General features: G+C 44.5%; 1 protein-coding gene and 1 pseudogene across 2 annotated transcripts in view; one reads left to right on the top strand and one right to left on the bottom strand.

Annotated features, from left to right (window-relative positions):
• The window catches only part of SPON1 (spondin 1), a 333204-nt gene that overhangs the window by 296059 nt on the left and 18875 nt on the right, over nt 1-18270 (bottom strand). The window lies entirely within an intron of this gene.
• LOC136637170 (5S ribosomal RNA) lies at nt 11014-11133 on the top strand (annotated as a pseudogene).

The raw sequence follows: 18270 nt of genomic DNA, 5'->3' as shown, positions 1-18270 counted from the left end.
ACACGCACAGGATTGTGCCCTGAGCTTGGGAGGAGACAGAGCAGCTGTACTCAATTGCTTGCTTCTGCCTTGGCTCCCTTGAGTCAGGGCTGCTTGTGGGAAGGGGGGTCATCAGGGTGTTCAATGGGACTTACTTCTGAGGAGACACGCACAGGCTCGGGCTGCAGCTCCGGCAGGAGGGAACGTGCAGCGGCGGGGGCTCGCTCTCGGTGGAGGAGCTGCTCCGCCAGCCGTTCGCGCCCTCTCCTATGGGGCGCAGCCGCAGCCCGTATGCTCGGTCTGATGAGCAGCGGCTGCGTTGCGGGAGGGGTGAGCCCCTCCCCCGGGACGGGTTGGCCCCGCACAGAGCCGGAGCCGAAGGCTCAAAGAGCCGCTTGCGGCTCCAGAATGGCAGGTTGCCGACCCCAGGTCTAGTATAATATAATAAACTCAGATTTCCTTACAATTCCTACCAGTACATGGCAGAGACAGGATAAAAGTCATAGTATTTTTTCAGAAGTTAATTGGTTTCTGCGTAACACTGTAAGGGAACTAGGTATTTAGAATAGTAACTTCATGTGTTCATACATTGGGAAAGATGGGTGTCATCACTGCACAGGCCAGGAAGTGGTTAAAGGGACGAACCTCAAAGACATTTTGTGCTAAAAATGTTCAGACTGGCAGGGAGTAACCCGTGCAGCTCCTCAAAGATCAGTCTTTGGACACATGCTAATCAGTATTTCATGAGAGACAGTGGGGAATGAAAGAGAGGCATTCTGATGAAATCTGCTGATTACATCGAAATGGAAGACCTTGCTAATACATGGGAGGATTAGAATACTTTGCAGGACAAACTGAGTAACTTTGTGGACTACAAAAAACAGATAAAGAAATGAAATGCAATTGAGCCAACAGTCAGATGGAAGACAAACAATGCACATATGTGTTATTGGCTTGGGACTTATCTGCTGGAGAAGACAGAAAGTGGTGTGATGAATGCCCTGTTCCCGCCCTTTTTTGCTTATTTCCCCTTATATTTGGACACTACTAACGTCCCAGAAGCTCCTGCGCAGGTTCAGAAATTCTAAAAAGCTGCTAGGACATCCTTGGACAGCCATTTTTGTCCTTTCTTGAAACGAAATTATCAGCCAACCATGTGCATTTGTGGATTCAAATAATTATTCTTCATCTGGAGTAGTTAAGCTTCGCCAGTTGGGTAGCCAAGCCTGTCTATCTAAGTGGGGTAGAGTGGCTAGGTGGGCTTCACTCCTCCAGTCAGGTAATTGTGTGACATCATCAAACCTAGGTTACTTAAGGTCAAGCAGAGCAATGGCTGGGGGCATTCTGCCAGGTCTGCCACAAAATCTAATGAAAAGTACAACCATTTACCTTCCAGTAAGTGCAGGGAGCAGGATTCCTTGGACAATGTGAGCGCTAGTGACAGGTAGAAGTTTTTGAAAACCATGCTATTTACCTTACTCATTGTGTTCAGTAAGACTTAGGCTGTAAATCTATCTTACTCACCAAAAACAAACACCTCTAGCAATAAGGAATGTAATCATAGCTAGATGTATAAAGGAATTATTTTATTTTGCTTTGCGCTCTCTTTTCCTTGCATACTAGCTTGTAAACTTCATAGGGGTGTGTGCTTTGCTCTTGAGTAAGCATCCCAGTTCCATCTGCCAGGTGTTACTAGCTACAGTTGGCTCTCCATATCCACAGGGCTTTGGTTCTGGGACTCCCCACTAATACCAAAATCCGTGGATGCTCAAATCTCCTTATCTTCAGTGGATGCCCCAAAGAGACTCACCAGCTTCCAGCTGGGTCAGAGCAGCCACCACTATCCTTAAGAGGAAGAGAAGGTGCACGGAGCTGCCCATTGGTGGGGGGCAGTGAGGGGGTGACAATGCTATCTCCACACCTGCAGTTGCTGCCCTTCACTGTGGGAACGGAGCTACTGAAAAGAGCTGCTCTTTGCTTTCTCTTTATGGAGAGCAGCAGCTGCAGGAATGGAGGTGGGAAAGCAGCAAGAAAGTAAACAGTGGACTGCTGGGCAGCTAGAGAACACCCAGTTTCTGACTGAAGACTTCCAAGGAGGAAGAAGGAGCTCACCCACACTCCCTAGTTCAGTGTTTCTCAAACTAGGTGGGTCGCAAACCAAATTCAGGTGGGTCCCCATTCATTTCAATATTTTATTTTGAATATATTAGACTTAATGCTCCCATGGTATGTGACTGCATTTGGAGAAGTGTTACAGACCTGTACTTTTAACAAGCTACTATGTATATTCTTTTAACAGTCATGGGACTTACTCCTGGGTAAGTGTGATAGAATTGCAGCCTAGGATCGTTAAAAAATTTCCTGCTTGATGATGTCACTTCTGGTCATGATATCACTTCCAGTGGGTCCTGATAGAATCTCATTCGAAAAAGTGGGTTCCAGTGATAAATGTGTGAGAACCACTGCCCTAGTTAATTAGTTCCATTGTCAAAATGTTCCTACTGTTATGTAGTTTGTTTAAACTTTAGCCTGAAATCTAGCTTCCTGTAACTTAAACCCATTACATCCAGTCCTGTGCCCTGGGGCAGCAGAAAACAAGTCTTTCCTTCTTCAATGTGACAGCTCTTCAGATATAGGTTGTTATGTATCATGTTCCTCTACACTACAGTCTTTCCATGCTTAACATATGCAGTTCCTTCAATCCTTACTCAAACGGATTGTTTTCCGTACCCCTGGCCATTTTCGTTGCTCACTTCTCAACATGATCCAGTGTGCCTGTATCTTTCTTAAAGTGCGGCACCTAGAATTGCACCCAATACTGCATACGACGTCTAACCGGTATGGAACAAAGTGGAACTTTTACTTCTAGCAACTTGGAAATTTTGGTTCTATTAAAAGGCTTGCATAGCCAGTGGCATAGCTAAGGAGGTGCAGGGGGTAGTAGTTGCACTGGGTAACAAGCTTTGGGCGGCAACAAGCTGAGTTTGACACTAGTGGCCAAAATTGTGAAAAAATTGGTATGTACAAATAATACCATCATGTTATATATCATTGGAAAGGTAATTTAATTCAGAATGAAATGAAACAAACTGTGTTGGAATATCTGTATTCTATCAAAAGTTACGACCAATTAACCAGAAAATGAAAAACAACTGTCTTATGGAACAAAAAATGAATTTTCTTAACTCAAAACTGACCACTGAGACTGATTGTTCTGAGAGTCAATAAGATGTTATGATACAATATGGAACCAATAAGGTGTTAATAGGAGTCAACTCTCATTTCCATGTATCATAATATAGTTACCCCTGCTAATCAAGTAAAGAGGCACTTTTTCATGTGGTACTCCTCTTATATTTAGCAGGGGGAGAATAACCATCCTCCTTCACCCCAGCACAGTACCTCTAACAAATAAGGGGCACACTTTTTATTTATTTATTTAATTAAATTTGATTTTTGTCATGGGGGGTGTGTGTGTCACGAATATGTACAGTTTAGGCCTAGTAGCATGTAGCGCCTGAACCAAAGTAAACCAGTAACAGAGAAGTGGCTTGCAGTTCCTAGCTGCAAGGATGTGAGTAACAACAGCCAACGGAATTTACAACTCAATGGGAGGTGATAATGTAGCACCTAAGCCAGGGGTGCCCAAACCCTGGCCCGGGGGCCACTTGCGGCCCTCAGGCACTCACAATCCGGCCCGCGGGGAGCCCCCAGTTTTCAATGAGCACCCGGCCCTCTGCAGACTTGCTGGAGCCTGCGCTGGCCCAACGCAATTGCTCTCGTTGTAAAGATGGCTGTTTAACCTCTCGCATGAGCTGTGGGACAAGGGTTCCTCCACTGCTTGCTGTTTCACATCTGTGATACAGCAGTGGCAGTGAAGGAAAGGCTGGCTTTGCTTTGTGCAAGAACTTTTATAGGCCTTGAGCTATTATTGCAAGACCTTCAGTCACTCCTACAAGTTCCATCTCTAATATATTCATTTATGTAAATTTATTCAAATTTGAAATGTAAATTAATTCGTCCCCCAACACAGTTTCAGAGATATGATGTGGCCCTCCTGCCAAAAAGTTTGGACACCCCTGACCTAAGCAGACAGAAAGGCGTCCATCAAGGGGAATGCAGCTGTGGATCTCCAGTGGGGAGGGGAGAGCTAAGAGGGCTAGCATCCAGCCCCACTTCAGGAAGATTCTGTCCTGAAGAGTTCTGATTGGGCAGTTTAAATGAGTACAGAGTCACCTCAGTCCTGTTAGCATGAGAAGTATAAGAACAAAACCCAAGGGGTGTGTCTTTGTCTGTTTGGTGGAAAAGGTTGTGGTGCAACATCCTGCAGGGACAGCCTCCTCCACCAGGGCCACGTGGCCTCATAGGTAACTTGGAGGAAAGATCTACAAAAAAACGCTGAACCAGGTGAGAATTAGGGAATAATAGAGATAGCCAGTTAGCTTTGTTATTTTAATGCTGATATGTTTCCTAGAAGTTTTATGCCTCTAGTATTTGCTGCCTTTTGTAACTTTATGTAACCCTATGTATTTAATAAAGTAAAAATCCTTTTACTAAGTTGTTTCATTGTATGTTGGGGACAAAGGTTCAGAATCCTGCCTAGCCGTTCAGCAAGCTACCAAATACTCGTTGAGGACTAGTACCTTGAGGACTGAGGCTTTAATTAAAGAAAGTGCTCAGTACCTGCAAGGGATAGAATTAAGCCTAGAGGGTCTCAGTGTCCCTGGACTGAGACACTGGCACATACAGAATGGTGGCAGTACTACCGAACAAGGGTCCTTGAGGGCTCTAGGGTTCGAGAACCAAGAACTCTGGGCACCCCAAAACCCTGGGAGTGTACGACGTGTACGACAGGGGGCTACAAAATCATCTTTGACCCCAGGTAGCAGATAGATGCCTCAGCTATGCCACTGGCTGGGGGAGGCAGCAGAGCAAGTGGGTGGTGAGCTTCTGGGGAGAGGAGGCAGATTTTCCCCTGATCTGCACTTTTTTAAAAGCCCAGGAGTGACGTCACTTTCAGTTGTGACATCACTTCCGGGCATCATTTTGACCTTGGCACCAGGTTACATGATCACATGTAGCACTGAGCAGGTTACATGATTACATGATCACTGTAGCACTGTAGCACACTGTGTAGTGTGTGTAGCTCTTATTTAGCGCAAAATCCTATCCAGTTTTCCAGTGCCACTGCAGCCATGCCAATGGGGTGTGCACTGCATTCTGTGGTGGGGAGGCCATCACAGAGGTCTTCTCAACATATGGGAACATTTATTCCCTTACCTCTGCACGGCATTGCAGCTGCACTGGTGCTGGAAAGTTGGATAGCATTTGGCCTTGAGTCATCTAACCAAAACCTTGCTTGAAAGTTTGTTAGTGCTTTAAAAAAAACAAAAAACAGTGACTCACCTGGCTGTGGTTTGAAATTTATTAAAAGGGCTGAGAGACCATCCATGTAAAAAAGAACTAGGCTGCCTGTCTGCCTGCTGCATCTTTTTCTTTATTTGATAAACTGTGGGTTAAAAGCTCCTAAAAGACAAATGTGGCTGTCTTTTTTCCTGAAGGGATGATTGCTTTAAAGCTCTAGCCTTGGATCAACAACATTAGTAAAAATCCATCAGCTTAAAGCACTGTAGTTACAGTCTGTATACATTTGGAAAGATCCATTTTCAGAATTAGTAATAAGGTTGCTTATTCCAACAGATGCTATAAGGAGACAACATTCTACCTGTCCACCCTCTAAAGCTAGTCTTTGAACAAGCACCAGCTTCAGCAAGGTTCCTTTAAAGCTGTGACAATCAGCTCTAAACTGAGAAGGCTAATGAAGAAGTAACAGTGTTTTCAGCTTCTGCCTCTCTACACAGATGTGTGAACAGCTGGGCTATTTAAAAGATCAAGACCTCCTTGACTTCATGATTAATGGCGGCTGACCAGTTCTGCTGAGTTACAGAACATATAAAAGCAAGTCAGCAAAAAAAAAAAAAAAAAGGCCCTCAGGGGCTCAAGTGGGCTTTGCAGAACAGACTCATACCAGAAATCTAACTCAAGGGTAGAAATGCTAACTCTGAAAAGTGCTAGAAGTCCAGCTTGTTGGAGGCCTAATATAGCCCCCAAAATATCAGCATCCTCACAAAGCTATGAAAAGTGATTAGCTCTGCAATCTCGCATATTCATAATCATACTGACCTACTTATAAATATCCCGCTCCCTGCAAAGGATGAGATTAATTGGATTGCTTGAGACTTTGTAACTACATGCAATAACACAGACTGGGAATTTTGGAAGAATATATTTCTGATCCTCTGATTTGCATTTTTTGGGACAGCTTTGCGACACTATTAAACAAGTGCTCAACATGCCTATGTTGACAAAGGCCACTTCAGATTACTAACATGGAAGCCTTATGTAGATTATTTTAAGCAGCTTGCTTTGGATAAGATGTGGTTTAAAAAACTGTGGAACAGCAGCACAATTCTTTTATACAGTAACATATAGAATTGCTATTTTAAAATTGTATGCTTTCATTGCACGTCCTTCTGAAATACATTAACAGATTGTAACATATCAAGAAAATGCTTTCATTCCAAAGATAACCCTACTTTTATGTCAGCAAAGTGATGCTCAGTTCTACTGCACATATGGATGAACTGAAAAGGGGGCACATCTTATGAAGAATGTTTTCCCCCAGATATGCAACCCTTCCCCCATTTCATTGCTTATTTGAGAGGCTACACAATAGATAGGGCAACAGTCTTGAGAATCATTACTCTAATCTGGCTTTGTAGCATCCTCATATAGCCAAATCTGATTGGGTATGCAGTTTTATCGGAATACCTATTTAGAGTGAAGACAATGCTTCCTACTCTCACTCTGAATGTGAAACTGTATATGCACAATTCCCAAAGACCATTATTCTCAAAAAGGGGATTGGAAAATGCCAGGAATCTGTCTTATGAATGTATATGTGGTCAGTCCCATCTACTCTGTATATCATATACATGGTGTGGTATTACTTTTCTTAATTTATTAGACACTATCTTCCTTTCTTATTGTAAATAACCTTAAGTACAAGAAAAAAAAATCACATATTCTTCCCCTGCACCCATTTCTCTCCCCTTCCTCTATGGTTACTCTTGTATTTAGATTACAAGCCCTTTGGTACAAAGAGCTGTCCTCTCATTCTGTGTAGTACGATCGACAGTAAAATATGTGGTATCTGGCACACATACAGAACGGACTTCACCAGTTACCTGAATGTGCCATATAGTACCCCAGATTGAATGATATCAGGATTCTAGCTATTCTAGCTGTGTGGTTTCTACGACCCTTGTAAATTTTTGCTCTTCTAATCAACTAAGGGTGCAATCCAAACCCAGTCTTTGGCCGGCACAAGTCCCTTGCACCAGCCTAGGAGTGTTGCAAACGTGCCAGAAAGCACATTTGTGCCTCCTTGTGAGCCAGGGAGGCTGGCGTGAGGACACAGGTCAGCCTCCCCACACTAGATCTGAATGGGCGGAGGGTACATTTGTGCTGACTGAGGACAGTTAGTGCACAGAGTTGGAGAGGGTGGCAGGAGGATAGAACAAGGGGTTTTTGCGCGGAGGAAGGGAGGTCCTGGTGGGCAGAGCAGGCCTGGGATGGGGGTTGAACCAATCTCAGTACCTTAGGTTGGATCCTAACCCCCCTCCCAGTCAGTCTGGCAATACACCAGGCTGCTCAGATTTGTGTCAGCAATTTCGCTGGCACAGATCCTAGTAGCCCCATAGGGTGGCTGGTGCACGACATTGGGTAAGGATATAAATTTTGTCCTGCCGGTTCCAGTCAGACTGCCTGTTCCCAAACCGGATAGGATTAGGCTGTCCTTCCCTAATCCTATCCTCCCACGCTTATATAACCAGGTTGCTAGAGCGCACGCTGCATCCTACAAATAGGGGAAGTCCCAGAGGCCTCTTCCAAATAAGGGGGAATTTGTTTCCCTGCCCAGGGGTAAGTCTCTTGTGCTGGAATAGGTCTACTTCAACCTGCACCAGTGATTGGTATAGGTTCCAGTGAGCAAGGAAAGCAGATCAGAGCTTTCACTCTTGAAAAAGACTACATACACTCAGGAAGATGGGAAAAACCAGGTTCTGATTATCTGTCAAATCCGTAAATAAATACCCTATACCAGTGATTCTCACACATTTAGCACCGGGACCCACTTTTTAGAATGAGAATCTGTCAGGACACACCAGAAGTGATGTCATCATTGGAAGTAACATCATCAAGCAGGAAAATTTTTAACCATCCTAGGTTGCAATCCTACCCACACTTACCTGCGAGTTAGTCCCATTCACTACCATTGTTAAAAGCATATACAGAGTAGCCTGTTAAAAGTATAGAGCTGTAACATTTCCCCAAACGCAGTCACGTATCATAGTAGCATCAAGTCTAATATATATTAAAAATAAAATATTGAAATGAATGGGGACCCACCTGCAATTGGCTCACGACCCACCTAGTGAGTTCCGACCCACAGTTTGAGAAACACTGCCCTATACCCTATTTGTAGGGAATTGTTTATGCTTCTTGCTCTAGACAGCCATGCTTTGTTGGATAGTGTTACATGCATCCAAGCAGTGCTTAGTTTCAAAAGGAAAGTGTTTTCATATATATAAATAGCTTGGAATGTTTGCAGGGAAATGTGGAATTTATTTTAATTTTTATCTTGACTTCAGCTCCCACACCCATACAACACCTCACAAATATTCATTTGTTTGCATTTAAAAAATACCAAACAGGAACAGACGTGCTGTCATGCTGCATTCTTCAAGGAGAACCTAGTGGAAAAGACCAGAATAATTTGCCTAATGCACATTGGAAATTGTGTTTCATGCAGAGCTCGGAATGGGCCATGGAGCTACAGAAGCTAAGAGCCAAACCAAATGTTAGAGGCTCTCACCTCACAAGGGTGAGCACAGCCAGCATCTCCCTCTTCACTTAAGAAATATGATACGAGACACTTGCTCTGTCTTGGCACTATTTTATGCAAAATACAAAATATCTTCACTCACAATACGCACCCTTCTCTCCCAGTGTCTTTCTGCTATCTACATTTCAAAGTGGGTTGAGAGACTATAGATGAGAGGAAATACAGTGCAAAGTCAAAACTTATCCTGTATTTAAAAAGCAACAACAACTGCACCAGATGCAGATTAATCCAAGATCACAGTGTTGGTACCCTGGAATGCAAGCTCCAGCATACAAGCAGAGATTGCTCCAACACTACCAACAGCCAAATATAACAAGAGCCAAGGAACTGTCTTGGATTGTAGCAGGTCTAGTTTTTTTTGTTTTTTTTTTTGGGGGGGGCCTGGGTCAAAGTCCCACAGGGGCCCCCCCCATGCCACAGAAATAATCTGTACTCACCAGCTACCCCATCATGGTGCATAGGAACCCAGCAGCAGACATGACAGTTTTCCTTCATGTCACCACCCGCAGCTACAATGGTGGCAGCCGTGAAGGATTCACTCCCATTTGCTGCAGGTTAATTTTCCTGCCTAGATATCAATGATTGGGAGGCAGTGGAAGCAGGTAGCAGCAACAGGCCATCTTCTTTCTTTGCTCAAGTACTGGTTAACAGCCCCTATTCCCAATGCAGAGTGGGCAGACAAAACATCTGGGAACTGTCAAATGGCACTGGGCCAAAATGATCTGCCGCTGCCTCTGTTTCCCCATCATTACCTGATAAGCATTCCCACGGACCCAGGACTTATTGTGCAACAGTGAGGAGTAGCAGCTCACCAGCCTCATATTTTGACTGGGCACAGCTGTGGGCTCTTGCGTAGCCATGGTTTTTAAAGTGATGCTCTCAGTCACTATTGCTGGTCCATTCGTTCCTGTATGATGCCCAAATCACACACAGCCTTATGTTGTCCAGCTGTGCTCTGAAAGGAACAGCTGCAGCTGTATATAGGTAAATGGGGCAGATATGTTTCTGGATTGGCATCAGAGTAGTCATCCTTTGCGCCAGTTCTGAGATGTGACTTGATCCTGTGATGTGTTGTCTACACCACTCTGTCCCATTTGCCACATTGGTTTTCACTGCTGTGGTTTAAAAAAATGCCCAGGAGGATTGAGCTGCCTGCCAATTTTTATTTTTTTTTAGCTTCTTGTACAAAACTGCTTGCAAAACAGTGTTATTATACCATGATGCGAGACAACAAAGCAATTATAAACTCTTACTCTTCATCCAACAAGTGGCACACAGAACAACAAACATGCAAAACTATATGTTGGTAAAGCTGGGACTTAAGTCTTTTATAAATACAAGCATTACAGCCAGGTGTTAACTCTACAAACAGCACTTAATAGAGTGACTGCAGGTGGAAGGAGAATGAGTTCTGTTTTATGCCAAAAATTATGAATTTAGCTATTTAAAAACGTTTGAAATATTCATCTGCCAATTAAAATGCTGATTTCAGCTTCTAAGCAGTGTAAAAAAAAACCTAATTAAATAGCTTAATAATTATTCCTCTGCTGAGATCCATGGGGTGTTTGGAGAGCTTTACAAAGCTCAATCTTCTGCCAACTCTCTTCTACATTCAAAATTCTTGTCTACTTTTGCAATGTGAACAGAGTTTTTGACTTGCTGGTCTGATGCTGAACACACAGATAGGCCTGGAGTCCAGACCCTTGTAAAAATCTCTTTCTCTTGCCATTGCTGAGAAGTTAATTGGATATTAGCTGCAATAGGGCATTAATGGGGGGAGTGCGACCAACTGTGGAAAGAAGAAAATAACCCTTTTTTATAGTAAGGGAGAAATTATAATTAAGTTACAGTAAATGAGCCACACTAATTTGTATTTGCTAACATTTGTGTGATGACTTACATCAAAACTTCTACTCTTCTCAAACAAGGAAGTCTCCTTACTAATCTGCTAGACTGAAATTCACTGAATGCTCCTTTCAATATGACAATTTCATAAAAGTGACCTGTCGTTTCTTCTACTCCGCCTTAAAATGCAGAGTAATGCATTAAAATTAAAGGCATTTAATGACTTTTATAGCAACTGTTACCCTGCACATGCCTGATCTTGTCTGATCTTGGAAGCTAAGCAGGGTCAGGCCTGGTTAGTACTTAGATGGGAGACCACCTGGGAATACCTGGTGCTGTAGGCTTATACCATAGTCTTTCGAGACTGCAGGTTGCCAACCATTAATGCCTTTTACTGTGCATTAAAACCCTCAAGACTTTAAGAACCATTCTGCTGAACTAACTTTGGACCTTGCGACTGCCGGCCTTGTTTCCTCACGACTGCTGGAGGAGGAAAGAGGGATCTCAGTTTAAGCTCTCATAACTCATTTTTCATCCCTTAACAGTCTAGTTTGGTAAGGGAAGTCCAGCCAAGCCCCAGGGGACCCATGACCTGGGCCATGAGACCCAGGGTGCTGGCCCTGGGAAGGCAAGGGTGGTGGAAGAAGGCCACGCATGGCGAGCATGGGTGGAGGACAAGACACTGATGCAGCATCTAACAGTTGGTTACATCATTATCACCGCCATAACTTCTGCGTGGCTGCCTCCTCCAATGCCCCTGGAAGCAGTGCCCAGGACAGGCAAGTGGCACTGCCAAGAGGCAGTATTCCTGGGCACCATTTCCAGTGGCCCCAAAGCGCTCCAGTGAAGCTCTATGCGCAGCTTACAAGTGGCATGGAAGGCTCCATGGGGGCCTGAGAAACAGCACGTGTCTCCTTCGAAATCGGTGGAGACGTGTACCGCTTCCATGCCACTAGGAGGGTGCCCCTCCCCTTTCCTTAAAAGGAAAGAGAGGGGGAGACCCTCAGAGGCAGCTGGGAACTGCACTGAGAGCAGCTGCAGGAGCACAGCCACTCCCAGAGCGGCTCCCTGATGATCTAAGCGCCACCCTCCTCTTCTCCCCTTGAAGGGGAGGGGGCAGCCCTCAGAGCGGAGCCACTCTCAGCATGCTGTCACCAGCCCACCCCCCTCCTGCTTTGTAGGAGGAGATGAAAGGGGCGACCTAGACAAGCAGCACACTAGGAATTGCAAGCAACTCTCTAGGCCACCCTCTCAACTTCTCCAGAGTTGCAACTGCTGCCCTGGGAGTTGCAACTGCAGGCGTGCTAATGCTCTTGGGTGCTCCTTTCCTCTCCTCCTATAAAGGAGGGGGAGTGCCTCAGTGCAGTATGGAATCACTACCGGAGAGGCAGCACCTCACTGTCTCTCCAGCAGCGATCCTGACCCACCCCCTCCTCCATCGGGAGGAGGGTTTATTTTAAAGCGAAAGAAGCTGGCAGAGCTGCCGACTTGTTTTGCTTTTTAAAAAAAGCGAGAGAAACAGGTGTGGGCAGGGGGTGAGGCTGGTAGAGGCGCCCCTGGAGGGTCAGTGCCTGGGACATTTGCCCCCCTCTAGATCTGCCACTGCCTCTGCTGCTAATACCAAAACAGGGGGAAAATGTTGGTGGTTCCCAAAATATGGGGGATCCCCACTTGCATTAAACAAACAATGGTGGTCTGGGAAAGCACGACAACCTGCAGCTTGGGGAACTGGTACCAAGCAGGCAATAAAAACAAGTTCATTAAAAGGCTGGGCAAACAAGCCAAACAAACAAAACGGGGAGGGGATGCAACTGATCCCAAAACACAACACATAGTTAAAAGAAAGCAGGGTTATCCCAAAACGGTGTTTGGTAAGGTTGGCACCAAGCTTAAAAAACTAGCAGAAATCAAATAAAATCCCTGAGTGCAAGTTACCAAATATTTCCCCATTTTTAGGTACTTACAGTGTCCAAGAGAAGGGGAAAGGGGTTCAGTTCCTGATGCAGGATGGGTAAGTCTTTCACTAATACATGCATATGGCACACCAGTAACAAACATGAGGCAACAATCAAGAGCAGTTCTGTGCATGCCTTTAAAAAGCTGAAGTTTGCTGATGTCACAAGTTCAGCCAACTGGAGGAGTGGAGGAGGGTGACTTGGCACTTGTCATCACACCCTTTTACCTTGTCAGGTGGACTTGCCCGCCTAATGGGTGGGCACATGTTAATCTCAACAGGTGGGCTATCCCACACATCTCTGTTTCACTAGCAGTTCGAGAGGAATGATCTGCTTCTTGCTCAAGTGAACAGGAAGCAGACCATAGTGGCTTGCGCTGGTGGCAGAAGACTCTGGGTGAAAAGTACCCCAGAATTCATCACCCTCAGATCCCTCACAATCTGCTGCCAGTACGATTCACATCGTGGTGGCTACATTGATGGCCCAGCACTCAATACGTTTGTGCATGCCTGGCAAGAAATAAAAATTAAGAAACCAGAAATGTAAAGAGAACATAAGAACATAAGAACAGCCCCACTGGATCAGGCCATAGGCCCATCTAGTCCAGCTTCCTGTATCTCACAGAGGCCCACCAAATGCTCCAGGGAGCACACCAGATAACAAGAGACCTCATCCTGGTGCTCTCCCCTACATCTGGCATTCTGACTTAACCCATTCCTAAAATCAGGAGGTTTCACATACACATCATGGCTTGTACCCCATAATGGATTTTTCCTCCAGAAACTCGTCCAATCCCCTTTTAAAGGCGTCTAGGCTAGACGCCAGCACCACATCCTGTGGCAAGGAGTTCCACAGACCGAGCTCAAACAGCAAGTTAAAGAAGCTAAAATGCCACCAATCAATCTTTCATTTTTACAAAATAGATGGGGGGGGGGGTGGAAGGAGGAGGCTGTGTTACAAGTTTGAACAAAGCCTATAGAACTGATGCCAAGGCAATGGCTGGCAGCCCAATCCTATGCATGTCTGCTCAGAAGTAAGTCCCATTAGAATCAATGGGGCTTACTTCCAGGAAAGTGTGGATAGGATTGGGCTGTAAATCTCCAACCTGAAGGAATGCTCCAGGGCTGTCAACTCCAATTAAAGTTGTTCCTGACATTTTTGTTTTGTTTCCAGCATGAACTAATGTTATTAAGCCAAGAAGGCTGTGCTAAAGTCTCCAGAATTGCTTTCAATAGTCTCCTGGAGATCAATACTAATTCCTCGAGACTCCAAGTCAGTCCTGGAAGGTTGGCAATCTTAGGTGCTCCTGAACATTCCTTGCTCAGCTCATATCTTACACTGCACACTTTCCTATCTCCCTGAAGCAGCCACTGATGTGGAACAGGCAAATGCCCACCATAATATTATCAGGTTATAAGATACGTTGTATTAAATGTACACAGGGGAGGAAGTGATATGATACTGGTGTTCTTGGGTTGTTATCATCTTATATACTGTATACATACTGTGGATATGGAAAACCAAACTGTTCAGTCAGATAAATGAAAGGTAAGAAAATAATGCCTATATTCAGCACACCTGATGTGCTGGATATGCTTATATATTCTGAGCGAGTAAAAAAAGGCATTATAAATAGAGGACAATGAGGTTATTTCAGTGCCTGTTTCATAGTAGCTTTCCAGAAATAGTCTTTGATATATTTTTTCTAAAATGGTTAAGTACACGTCACGGAAAGGTCTTTATAATGATAAATCTGTAAGAATAATAATCCCATCTCAGTTTTGCAAACTTCACATTATTAACTGGATGATATTGTTATCAATAACAACAAGAAATCTACTTTCCTGCTAAACATGTTTTGCTGAGAATTTCAGCAAACATTAAACTTCATGACTCAATATGCATTCCCTGGGAATAAAGAAATGATCCAGGTTTTTCAGAAACATCAGAGGCATAATAAAGGTTAATATGATATCTTTTTATAGGACCATGTCTGCTAAAGTGATTGCACAATCTTTCAGGATGTAGACTTCTCACTGAGCCAGAAAAAAAAAAAAAAGACAGACAGGATTGCCCCAAATGTTCTCATGATTGAGTTGACCCTTACCACATCACTGATTGGTCCCAGAGCAAAACGAATACAGCTTTTCATGGACAATGTCAGGTCTCATGGGAAAGACTGGGGGCTGAAGGGAACTAAAATGAGAATGTGATGACTGCTGAAAATATAGTCTCAGCCTCGCCTTCACTAGAACATCTTCCAGGATGAAATGAGGTAGGAGTACCAAGCCAAAACTGTGCTGAAAATCTGCCTTGGGTGTCTGTAGCTAGGGACCACCTGCAAATGGTTAGACTGGGGCAACTTTGACACATGCCCCACATGCAATCTGAGCAGTGGTGCAAAATAGACCTCAAAGGTTCTAGAACAGGGGTGTCCAAACATTTTGGCAGGAGGACCACATCATCTTTCTGACACTGTGTCGGGGGCCGGGGGGGGGGAAAGAATCAATTTACATTTAAAATTTGAATCAATTTACATAAATGAATATACTTGAGATGGAACTTATATGAATGAATGAAGGTCTTGCAGTAGCTCAAGGCGTATAAAAGGCCTTGCAAAAGCAAGGCCAGCCTTTCCTTCGCTGCCACTGTTGCATCAAAGACGTGAAATAGCAAGTACTGGAGGGGGCCCTCATCCCACAGCTTAGGTGAGAGGTGAAACAGTCATCCTCACACTGAGAGCAGTAGCGTCGGGCCAGCACGGGCTCCAGCAAGTCTCTGGAGGGCCAGAGGCTCATTGGAGACTGGGGGCTCCCTGTGGGCCAGACTGGGAACCCCTAGGGCCACAAGTGGCCCCTGGGCTGGGGTTTGAGGATTCAGATACAGATACAGAGGATACAGGCAGGTATTAAAATAATATCACATTATTTAATGTTTTCTTTTCAGAATGGAATCCTTAGGTACATTTTCATGATGGCTAATGAAAGCCAGATATCAATGTGCTCAATCCTATGCATGTCTGCTCAGAAGTAGTCCCATTGTGTGCAATGGGCTTACTCCTATGAAAGTGTGTATAGGATTGCAGCCTTAATGCAGGTGGCGGACCAGACCAGATGCACCACTGTAGCTTCTCACTATTGCTTTGCCTGCAACCTAACACAGTAAATCATGCTAGGTCAGTGGAATATTGCTGGGAGCCAACTGATGACCATCCACCAGCAGCATTTTTGCATGACCATTTTGTGCAGGAGCACTCCATTTAAGCAGTGAGAACTAGGCATTTCAGAAAACAGCCTGAAAGGTACAAAAAAAGAGCACCAGTGGGCTCATGCTGCAATTCTGTACTCACTTTCCTGGGAGCAACCCCCATTGAACACAATGGAACTTACTTCTGAGTACACATGCATAGGATTGTGTAGTTAGTTAACGAGATGGATGAAAGCACTCAAGTAGTAGAGAAGCAAAATTCTTCCCATCCTTGAAATGGGGTTGTTTTTATTTGCTTGGGTTCATGAAACGTTCAGGAACAAATAATAGTCTGTGTTTAACGTTTGCTTAGAAAACCCAAGGGCTGAGAACATCACGCAATGGCCATGTTTGTGATTAACTCAACAAAAGTATAGAATAAGGCTGCAGTCCTATGCCATGTGCTTGGGAGCAATCTCCAATGTACTCAGCAGGGCTTACTTCAAAGTGACATGTATTATTATTATTATTAACAGTATTTATATACTGCTTTTCAACTAAAAGTTCACAAAGCGGTTTACAGAAAAAATCAAATAACTAAATGGCTCCCTGTTCCAAAAGGGCTCACAATCTCAAAAGATGCAAAAGAATACCAGCAGACAGCCACTAGAACAGACAGTGCTGGCGTGAGGTGGGCCAGTTGCTCTCCCCCTGCTAAAAAAAAAAAAAGGAGCACCCACTTGAAAAAGTGCCTCTTACCCAATTAGCAGGGTAAAATGTAAAATGTGAATGATACGTAAAATGATGTTTGCTATTTTAGTTAGAGAAATGAGCAGGAACGGTGACAAACTGCTGGACAAAGTAGAAGTCACAAAATATTCCAACTGTTCTGTGTTTTCTATGGATAGTAGGCATACTATAGACAGCTCTCAATTTATGTGGGGTTTGCCTTCCTCAAAATCTGCATGTATATTGAAAATGTGCAAATTAAGAATATTTTTTTCCATAGGAAACAATGGGTTAGAGAAGTGGTTCCCAAACTTTTTAGCACTGGGACCCACTTCTTAAAAGTTCATTTCATCATGACCCATTCATTTCATTCTATCAGGACCCACCAAGCTTTACTAGGCTCCCCCCCCCCCCAAAAAAAAATGTTTCACTTTACCAGCTGCTCAAGCCTGTTTTTAACCTTTTGCCTATGGTGGGGGGTACCTTCTGGAGTGTTTTTTGAGCTCCACATTCATCGGATTGGGACCATTCTGGTGGCCATGCATTCCTCTTCACCTGGCCTTTGATAGGAGTAGATGTATGTTCACTTACTTGAAAGTAAATTCACATATGTGGCTCAGTTTCGCTTCCCATAAAGCTCAATACATTTTCTTTGTCAGCTTAGGGCCCAATCCTATCTAACTTTTCAGCACCGGTGCAGCCGCAATGCAGCCCGAAGGTAAGGGAACAAATGCTCCCATACCTTGAGGAGGCCTCTGCGACTGCCCCTCCCCACCACAGGATGCAGTGCACACCCCATTGGTACGGTTGCATCAGCACTGAAAAATTGGATAGGATTGGGCTCTTAGATGGGAGAACTTCCTTCCTTGTTGGGGCCTGCATTCATCAGATCAGAAGTATTCTGGTAGTGTTGTTTTCCCCACTTTGCCCTTCAAAGTGGACTGAGGCACGTTCACCTACTTGCGAGTAAATGCACCTGAGCTGTTCCATCCTTAAATAATAAATAAATTTCAGTTTCCATAGGGCACAATACGTTTTCCTTGTCAGCTCTCGGCTTGTCAGCTTTGTGACCCACACAAAAATCGGATTGTGACCCACAGTTTGAGAACAGTTTGGGTCAGGGCAATGTTTCCCAAACTGTGCACTGCAGCGTCTGAGAGTGCTGTGGCGAATTCACAGGGGCGCCATGGGATATCCCCAGCAAACTCTTCTCCCCGGTTCTCCCAGGTGCCACCATCTTGGACTGTACAAGATCTCACAAGAATTGCACAAGATCTCATAAGATCCAAGGTGGTGGTATGTGGCAGAGCTGTGGAGAAGAGGCCACTGCAAAAGAAGGGCATTATAACTATGGTCAGTTTGGGAACTGGGGAAAATTAAACATGATGGCGACTGCTGACTTCTGCTTGTCCAAGATGGCATAGGGGGAGTTTGAGGGTACTGAGAATGGCTACTTAAATTGATGGCTGAGAAACTAATGAGGAAAACAAAGATGTAGGCCAGGCCCCCACAGACAAGTGCTGGTGAGTCCTGACCCACTGGCAGAAATATTATCTTCCAGAAAGATCCTCATTTGCTGCTTCTACTTCATACCTTTCCTGTTGCAACAGG

Source organism: Tiliqua scincoides, chromosome 1 (genome assembly GCF_035046505.1).
Source record: "Tiliqua scincoides isolate rTilSci1 chromosome 1, rTilSci1.hap2, whole genome shotgun sequence".
NCBI classification, from domain to species: Eukaryota; Metazoa; Chordata; class Lepidosauria; order Squamata; family Scincidae; genus Tiliqua; species Tiliqua scincoides.
This window is presented reverse-complemented; position numbering and strand designations above follow the sequence as displayed.